General features: G+C 40.6%; 1 long non-coding RNA gene across 1 annotated transcript in view; it reads left to right on the plus strand.

The window, feature by feature from the left end:
• The first annotated feature begins 8,639 nt into the window (after positions 1-8,639).
• LOC120855680 overlaps positions 8,640-10,166 on the plus strand; it is a 1,686-nt gene continuing 159 nt past the window's right edge. The window contains exon 1 of the long non-coding RNA XR_005719293.1: positions 8,640-10,149. This is a non-coding gene — a long non-coding RNA (uncharacterized LOC120855680). The remainder of the gene's footprint in view (positions 10,150-10,166) is intronic.

A 10,166-nucleotide genomic window follows, 5' to 3' on the forward strand; every position in this document is an offset into this window, starting at 1 on the left:
AGATGCATGCTCCTTGGAGGAAAACCTATGACCAACCTAGACAGCATATTAAAAAGCAGAGACATTACTTTGCCAACAAAGGTCCGTCTAGTCAAGGCTATGATTTTTCCAGTAGTCATGTATGGATGTGAGAGCTGAAGCACCAAAGAATTGATGCTTTTGAACTGTGGTGTTGGAGAAGACTCTTAAGAGTCCCTTGGACTGCAAGGAGATCCAACCATTCCATCCTAAAGGATATCAGTCCTGAATATTCATTGGAAAGAATGATACTGAAACTGAAACTCCAGTACTTTGGCCACCTAATGTGAAGAACTGACTCATTTTAAAAGACCCTGATGCTGGGAAAGATTGAAGGCCAGAGGAGAAGGGGATGACCGAGGATGAGATGGTTGGATGGCATCACCGACTATGGACATGAGTTTGAGTAGGCTCCAGTAGTTGGTGATGGACAGGGAAGCCTGGTGTGCTGCAGTCCAGGGGGTTGCAAAGAGTTGGACACGACTGAGCGACTGAACTGAACTGTGAGTTTTTATAGCATGTAGAAGTAGACTCTGGGCTTCCCTGGTGGCTCAGTCGGTAAAGAATCCTCCTGTGATACAGGAGACCTGGGTTCGATCCCTGGATTGAGAAGATCCCCTGGAGGAGGGCATGGCAACCCACCCCAGCATTCTTGCCCAGAGAATCCCCTTGGACGAGGATCCTGGTGGTCTGCCATCCATGGGGTCGAAAAGAGTTGGACATGACTGAGCAAATAAGCACAGCACAGCACAGAAGTAGACTGTAAAAAAAGATAGCACAAATAAATGGAGTTAAATAGTAAGGATCTTCTGTCTGTTGTTCACAAAATGATAAAAGTAATCATTTGTATTAAGCTGTAATATGCCTAGCATGGTGTACTTTGGTTGGGGTCCTAGTTACAAAGATATTTCTCATGCTCGGTTATTTGTGTCTGATTCTTTGTGGCCCTGCAGACTGTGGCCAGCCAGGCTCCACTGTCCATGGAACTTTTCAGGCAAGAATACAGCAGTGGGTTGCTATTTCCTTCTCTAGGACATCTTCCTAACCCAGGGATCAAACCTGAGTCTCCTACATTGGCAGGTGGATTCTTTACCAGTGAACCACCTAGGAATCCCTACATAGGGATATATATGTATATATATGCACATATATATACATATATAGGGGTATATGTATATATATTTACATATATACATATATAGATATGTACATGTGCAAAAAATCATCCTCCTGTATGTAGGATACTAGGTCATGAATAAGTCTGTGCTAAAAAGCCAATGACTAATGGTTTTAGAAAAGGCAGAGGAACCAGAGATCAAATTGCCAACATCCACTGGATCATCGAAAAAGCAAGAAAGTTCCAGAAAAACATCTATTTCTGCTTTACTGACTATGCCAAAGCCTTTGTGTGGATCACAATAAACTGTGGAAAATTCTGAAAGAGATGGGAATACCAGAGCACTTGACCTGCCTCTTGAGAAATCTGTATGCAGATCAGGAAGCAACAGTTAGAACTGGACATGGAACAACAGACTGGAAAGGAAAAGGAGTACGTCAAGGCTGTATATTGTCACCCTGCTTATTTAACTTATAGGCAGAGTACATCATGAGAAACACTGGGCTGGAAGAAGCACAAGCTGGAATCAAGATTGCGGGGAGAGATCTCAATAATCTCAGATATGCAGATGACACCACCCTTATGGCAGAAAGTGAAGAACTAAAAAGCCTCTGGATGAAAGTGAAAGAGGAGAGTGAAAAAGTTGGCTTAAAGCTCAACATTCAGAAAACGAAGATCATGGCATCTGGTCCCATCACTTCATGGGAAATAGATGGGGAAACAGTGGAAACAGTGTCAGAGTTTATTTTCTTGGGCTCCAAAATCACTGCAGATGGTGATTGCAGCCATGAAATTAAAAGACGCTTACTCCTTGGAAGAAAACTTATGATCAACCTTGATAGCATATTGAAAAGCAGAGACATTACTTTGCCGACAAAGGTCCGTCTAGTCAAGGCTGTGGCTTTTCCAGTGATCACGTATGGATGTGAGAGTTGGACTGTGAAGAAAGCTGAGTGCCGAAGAATTGATGCTTTTCAACTGTGGTGTTGGAGAAGACTCTTGAGAGTCCCTTGGACTGCAAGGAGATCCAACCAGTCCATTCTGAAGGAGATCAGCCCTGGGATTTCTTTGGAGGGAATGATGCTGAAGCTGAAATTCCAATACTTTGGCCACCTCATGAGAAGAGTTGACTCATTGGAAAAGACTGATGCTGGGAGGGATTGGGGGCAGGAGGAGAGGGGGATGACAGAGGATGAGATGGCTGGATGGCATCACTGACTCAATGGACATGAGTCTGAGTGAACTCTGAGAGTTGGTGATGGACAGGGAGGCCTGGTGTGCTGCGATTCCTGGGGTCGCAGAGTCTGACACGACTGAGCGACTGAACTGAACTGAATTGAATGGCTACTAAGCATATGAAAATTTGTTTTGCATCATTAATCATCAGGAAAATGCAAATTAAACCTACAGTAAAATACTACCTCGCACCTACTGGGGTGCTTGTAGTCAAAAAGGTAGGAAATAGCAGGTGTGGGTGAAGATATGGAAAAATTGGAACACTCATGCATCAGTATACTGATGGGTACAGTCACTATGGCTAACCATTTAGCAGTTTCTCAAAATTTGCACATATATTTATCTGGCACTTCCATTCCTAGGATCTACCCAAGAGAAAAGAAAACCTATATCTGCAGAAATAACTTGTATATGAATGTTTATAGCAGCTTTTCTTATAATAGCCAAAAACTAGAAACAATCCCAATGTCCACAAACTGATGAACGAATAAAGAAAAATGTGGTATATCTATATACTGGAATTCTTCATCAATAAAAAGGAATCAAGGGGAAAACGGACAGACACTAATACAAGTTATAACATGGATGAACCCTTAAACTAAGGCAAGCAAGACACAAAAGACAACATATTGTATGATTGTGTCTATGTGAAATTTCTAGAAAAGGCACAGAAAGCAGAAGAGTGGTTGCCTTAGGGCTGAACATAGAAACCAGTTTGACAGCACAGAGGCACAAAGCTTTTTTCAGAAGATGGAAATATTCTGAAACTGAATTACGGTGATAGTTTCACAACTGTATAAATTAAAAATCTTTGAAGTGTACACTTGAGAGGGTAAATTTGTGATATGTAAAATATGCCTCAGTAAAGCTTTTTTTCCCTTAAAGGCCAATGATTTATTTTTTCCAGTTGCAGAGTACTGAATCCAAAACAGTCAAGAACAATTTAAACTTTAACAATGAGAACTGCAAAATACAGTATGAAAACAGGGATCTTTTGAGAGGAAATGACTACTATTCTTCTATTTTAGAAAAGAGCAGTGAAGAGAGTCAGCAGTTATTGAATTGGGTAATAGCATTGTTCATTTGGCTCATATTTAACTGAATATATATTGCTTTCATACAGTAGGAAAAGAACTCTTTTGTAACTTCTAAAAAATTTTTTGTCTACTTTTTTGTAGGTGTTTCCAGTGAAAGTCAGTTTGTGATATATTAATATGCAGATCTTGTATCTAGCCAATGACAAATTTAAAGTTTGGTAATGATAAAAATTGTAAATTCTGGTGTAAATACTCATTGGAGTGGCATACAACTTTGCCCTCCAGATAATTTACTATGCTTAGTAATTTGATGGTATTTAAAAATATGTTTGCAAACAATATGAGATTTTTCAGATACACTTTAAAAAACATCCATCTAAATTCAAAGCCTAGGATTCTAATTAGACTAAAAAAATTACCCATAGTTGAAGATTGAACTAATTAATAAAGAAGAGTTATTCTTTGCCTAGTAGGACAAGCTGAAATGAAAGTTAAACTGATCTTACTTTGTGGAAAACTTTGTCATTCTAGGAATTTCTGTAACCAGTTCTCTAGACAATGATCCCACCTTTGTACAGACACAGCAGTATTTTGTCTGTTCAGTAACCTCAAGGCCTTTCTCATTCCCACATTGTGTGTTGGGGGGCTCTTTTTTTGGAGGGGGGTGGTTCGGGGAGTGGCAGGGTGAGGAGGACTGGTCTCAAGGATCTTGGGAATGGAGTACATGTAACCTAGAATCTGAGTGTGCTCTCTCTGTTGAGTAGGAAATCAAAAGCAAGTCTATGCTCAAAAATAAAAAACAGAAGTCAGTGGGATAATTCCATACAAATGTAAAATAATCTTAACATGGATAAGATTTAACCCAAAGAATCTGTATTTCTCAAGCCTTTCTCCTGCACAAAATCCCTACAGCACTCCACTCTCAACAGTCTGGTTCACCTTAGCTTCTAATGCTTGTCCTCCAGTGCCAGTGCTGCTGCCCAGCCTGCACACCCCTCCCACCCCTGCAACAGCTTCAGGGAAACCTTAAAGCTCTGTGCCTCTGGATGCCTATATTATGTCTAAAGCAGATGAGAAAAAAACCGAAAACATACATGCTGATTTATGACAAAGAGCAAAGGAGAAGACAAGACACAGGTAGGGCGGTGACTGTAACAAGCAGTAAGGAATGATAAGGGCAGATCATGGGGCAGGTTGCACATAGTGACAGATGTGTGCTGGGGGATCTTAGACTTACAACATTCATGGCTGATGTCATGTATTTAACAAGAGAATGTGATACGCGATGCCATTTATTTAACAAACATTATGTCTGCTTTGTGCCAGCCACTGTTCTAAGTGCTCTAAAAATACTTAATCCTAATAATGCCAATGAGATAGAAATACTACTGTTATCTTCACTTTACAGAGGAAGTCACTAAGGCAAAGAGTGAGTTAGTTGCCCTAGGTCACAGTGTCAGTTCATATTCAGTCAGGAAAGGAGAAGCCACTTTGGACATTTCAGAAGGAATGTTATTCCCTTTGTTTTGAGGGAATCCTGACAGAAGGACTGAAGGACCAAAAGGGAGACTGTTGCTATCCAGAGGGCACTGCAAGAACACCTAGCATCCCTGTCCTGGGGAAACAGAAAAGAAAGCTGTGTTATCCAAAACCCACAAATGTGTGCTCCTGAGATTTTTGGAAGTGAACTGTTGGATTATTAGGATGATGCTGCTAGCTGCTTTACAGGAAGCCAGCAGCCTTCGGGGCCCCCTGTTCCTGGAGCCAGCACAGAGTAGCACAGCATTGGTAAGGCTACTGGAGCCCCAAGAAAGGAAGAGCGCCTTCCCCCCTCCTCCTGACGGCTAAGCTCCTGTCAGCAGAACCCAACTGGAGGCGTCCTGGCAAGTGAGTCTAGGACATGTTGTTTAGGGTTTCAGAACCCTTGAAGAGGCTAGAGAAAGAAGCTGAAAGACTACAGACAAATAACTTACATAGTCAAACAACTGGCAAGTGGCTGAGCTTGAGTCTCAAGCAGTCTGGTTCCTGAGCCCATGCTCAATCAACTACTGCAGTGTGCTGTGGCACTGTGAAAGAAAGAAAGTGAAGTCACTCAGTTGTCTCGGACTCTTTGCGACCCTATGGACTGTAGCCTACCAGGCTCCTCTGTCCATGGGATTTTCCAGGCAATGTTACTGGAGTGGATTGCCATTTCCTTCTCCAGGGGATCTTCCTGACCCAGGGATCGAACCTGGGTCTCCCGCATGGTAGACAGACGCTTTACTGTCTGAGCCACCAGGGAAGTCCTATGGCACTGTGGTATACTGTAATAAGAGTATTTCACATGTTTTAAATTAATGCCTGATCATTAATGTCTTGGCAGCAAAAAAATTGTAGGACTTGTATGCATTAAATATTGTGCAAATATTTAGCAAGTTCCTACTTTGTCCTAGGTTCTACTGGAAATACATTGAGAGGGAGGAGAAAAAAGCAAAGAGGAAAAAGCTCCCATCTCCCTATTTCAGATTGAACAAAATTCCCTGGGAAGGATTCCAGCTGGCTTGGCTTGAATCCTGTGCTCACCCACTGCACCAAGTACTTTAGCTCCTGGGCGGATTTTAGGGAAATAGCCTTGTGGAAATGCCCTCTGTAATCCCGAGACAAGGATTTGAGTGCAGGTAGTTTATCTGGAGGATTCAGGAAACACCAGTCAGAGGTGGGGAAGTCAGACAAAGAAGGGAAGGCAGTAAATAAAGGGTGCCTTATCAAGCCGGCTGGCTACCACTGGTACTGCCTGGAGTAATCCCATGGGAAAACTGGAAATTAGTATGAAACCCAGGCCTCAAAGTTACCCACCTGAGGGGCAAGAGAGCTAGGATATCTGTTACAACAGATTCTGTCAGTCACTAGGTGAGACCTGCTGAGAGGAGAGCCAGGCCCTTCTTCCGAAATGCCCTGACAGTGTTGTCTTCATCCTCAGAAGACAGCCCTAGGGCAAAGATGCTGATCCTGGGAGCAAGAAAGCAGCCTGAGATAATGGGAAAGGCCAGACTATCATCAGCAGGTGTGACTTACAAACCTGATTATACATTCTTTTGTGGCCAAACTTCAAAAACTTCCTGCAAAGTTAGGGAAGTGGTCCATAGGACACCACCCTCACTTCTGACACCAGCTTCAGAGTTCAGGGTTCCCAAGACCCCTGTTAGGGTTGATGATATATTTGAAGGATGCAGAGAACTTACTGAAAACAGTTATACTCACAGTTATGGTTTATTACAGCAAAAGGAAACAGATTAAAATCAGCCAAGAGAATCGGTACACAGACAGAGGCCAGAAATCCAAATGTGCAGTGGAGTCATGGACAGCATTACTCTCCCAGAAACAATGTGCAATGACACACACAGAATACTGCCATCTAGGGGAGCTTATCTGAGTCTTGGTTTCCAGAGTTTTCACTGGGGCTCAGTTATGTGGACATGGTTGACGGCCCTCATGCCTGATTTTTTAGTCTCCAGCCTCTCGGGAGGTAGAGGGGATACATACCATGTGGCCCAGGGCCCCAGGTAAACAAAGCTACTCTTCTTAGAAATTACCTCCCACGACATGAGGGCAAAGACCAAACCAGTAAGGATAATTCTTTACTACACATCCCCAAGATGTCAAAACACTCAATTCTCTGATTATATTCTCATAAAATGTAGATATTGATAACCTATTGTCTGGCTCCCAGCTACCTGAGTCTTATGCTTATTATTTCTTTGTGATTTTACTTCACAGCTATGATTGTTTTGTTAAGCTTTTCAGATTCATGTTGAAATTACAGATTTCATTTGTTTTATGGTAAATTTTCATCTTCTATAAGAAAATTGTGTTTTCTTACTGTAGCTTTCAGTAACTATTATGCATATGACTTTCACAATCCTCATATTTTAATTTTCCTAGACTATCATCAGGAGGTAGAAAGAAGGGCCACGATAGCCTTACAGAACTAATCTCTGGTGCACTTTCTCCTCCATTGCTATAGCAAATGACTTCCCTAAAATATGGCAGCTTTATGAAGTTACATTTCCTCTGCCTCTCAGTACCTAACCTAGCTCTAAAGAGCTTCTGCACATAGTTCTCAACTTCCTGATTTATTCACAGGCTTCAGGGACCAAGGCTTTGCTTTCCAAAATAATAATATTGCTTGTAGAAAGTTATTTTACTGGTAAAAGATCTGCTACCTCTGATTAGTTACTTTCTGTCCTGTCTCACCCTCTTGGATGTTTGAACCCTATTTTAAGCTCATTTCTTTCCCAAAATGTCCTCTTGAGTTCCTACATACACTTGTACTGTTTCTGGTCTCAGTTGCCTACTACAGTATTCACATGTAATTTGGAGTGTTAGGGTTTTGTTAGTCAGCTGTTTGCTGAAAATTGTTTCTTGTGAATTTATTTTCATTTCTATGTCGCTATGGATAGATTTCAGGAAATGAAAAAAAAGTTTCAGAACTAAACAGACTCTGTATTCTTATAGAATTATTATATAATTAATTTTTCTCCCATGTTCTTAAACGAAGGTCTCTGAAAGTACTATAATTATTGGCTTTATTTTTTTTTTTTTTTGCTTTTATTTTTTAATTTTTTAAAAAATATAAATTTATTTAATTGGAGGTTAATTACTTTACAATATTGTATTGGTTTTGCCATACGTCACCATGAATCTGCCACAGGGATACAGGTGTTCCCATCCTGAACCCCCCTCCCTCCTCCCTCCCCGTACAATCCCTCTGGGTCGTCTCAGTGCACCAGCCCCAAGCATCCAGTATCATGCATGGAACCTGGACTGGTGATTCAGCCTTTTGGCTAAGATCAAGTGTAGTTATCTGTTCTTATCAATTATTGGCTTCAGATAGTGAACAAGAATGTTCTAGTTATCATCAGCCTAATTAGAGCCAGTTATATAGATGTTTGGGCTTCCCAGTTGACACTAGTGGTAAAGAACCCACCTGCCAATGCAGGAGACATAAGAGGTGCAGGTTCAATGCCTGTGCTGGGAAGATCCCCTTGAGGAAGGCACAGCAACCCACTCCAGTATTCTTGCCTGCAGAATCCCATGGACAGAGGAGTCTGGCAGGCTACAATCTGTAGGGTCACACAGAGTTGGACACAACTGAAGTGACTTAGCATGCATGCACATGTGGATGTTCACACCTACTATAACACTAAGCCTATTGTCTAGAGTATAATATGACAAAGTAGTTTAATGGAAAATCATGAGGCCTACAGCGTAGATAAAATTTTTAAGTGAAACAGCCTCAGAGAGAAGCAGCATTTTATTTTGATATGCTAAAAAGAGAATTGTTAGTAAAATGTTCCTCCTAGACCCAGATGATTAGAGCATAGTGCAGGAATGTTGCGAGGGTCTTATTGGATCTTGTGTTAATCCAGTTGGATTATGGATGAAGAGATGTCCTGAGAATTCTTGGTTTATCCTGGGGATTTAAAGCTATATTCAACTTATTTTTAAAGATTAATACTATTCCATCTTGGTAGTCAGCCACAAATAGTTTATTTGTAGAGCAAGCTCCTGCATTACCTGGCAATTATCTGTGCTCTTTGTACACCTCACATTCTGGTGAGAAGAAAATCATGGAAGCAGCAGAGATAGGCTAGACTCTGAACAGTATTAGACTGCAGATGTTGTTTGACGGTACTAGTTATAACCAGTCAACTTAAGAAAAGGTGAGAAAAAAAGCTGAGCATTTGTCAGTCATTTGGGTCTAGGCTTGGAGTCCAATACACATTAAAGATGGTAACCCTAGTGAAACATCCCCCAGTCTGTGACAGGACCCCAAGAAGCATAGCCCCAAAGTGGAGTTGTGGACTAGGATCATTATTTTGGCTTAGAAATCCTCAAGTATTGGTTCAGGACTATTAGCACCCTTAGGACCTGAAAGAAGGCAATGAAACTCCTATTTGGAAGAATGCAACATGATCCAGTGCCTTAAATTATTTCCATAATTACTTTTTCAAATAAAATGAATAGCAAATAATCCAAGATGATGGGATGAAGGATAATCATAATCAGCCAGCACCAACAGAAACCACAGACAAAAGAAAAAGGCTTAATAATAACAAGGATAGTCTTTATACCACTATGCTTGTTCTATTCATGAGAAAAAGTCAAGCTTATAAATTTTGTCAAGAAACTGGAAACCATAAAAAGTGACTTTTAAGATTTGAAAAATAACCAAACTGGAATTACATAACTAGAAAACAAAACAATTAAAAGGATTAAAACTCTGGGTAAATTTTAGAGCTGATTAGGCACATCTAAAGAGACAATGAGTAGGAAGGTAGGTACAAAACATGCCAAATGAAGAAAGGAGAGACAAAAGTAAAAGTCAAAAAATACTGAAGATAGAGCAGGAGACATGGAGGAAACACTGGAATGGTCTAATATATATGGAATTGGAGCCCCAGAAATGAATGAGACAGTAAGGGCCCAGATGATTGTTTTCACTGTTCAGTCACCAAGTTGTGTCCGACTCTGCCACCCCATGGACTATAGAACCAGGTGATATGTGAAGAAATAATGGCTGAAATTTTTTAAAAAATTGATTAAAGATGTTAATCTATTAATTTAAGAAGCCAATAAAGTCCAAGTAGGAATTTAAAAAATAAAAGGCATTTTACTTTAAATGAAACTAGAAGATCAAAGACAGAAAAAAGCTTTTAAAAGACGCCAGAAAAAAAAAAAAATCCCAAATGAAAGGGGAAGGTAAAGATTAATACTAG

This window comes from Oryx dammah, unplaced genomic scaffold (genome assembly GCF_014754425.2).
Source record: "Oryx dammah isolate SB20612 unplaced genomic scaffold, SCBI_Odam_1.1 HiC_scaffold_1, whole genome shotgun sequence".
Lineage (NCBI taxonomy): Eukaryota > Metazoa > Chordata > Mammalia > Artiodactyla > Bovidae > Oryx > Oryx dammah.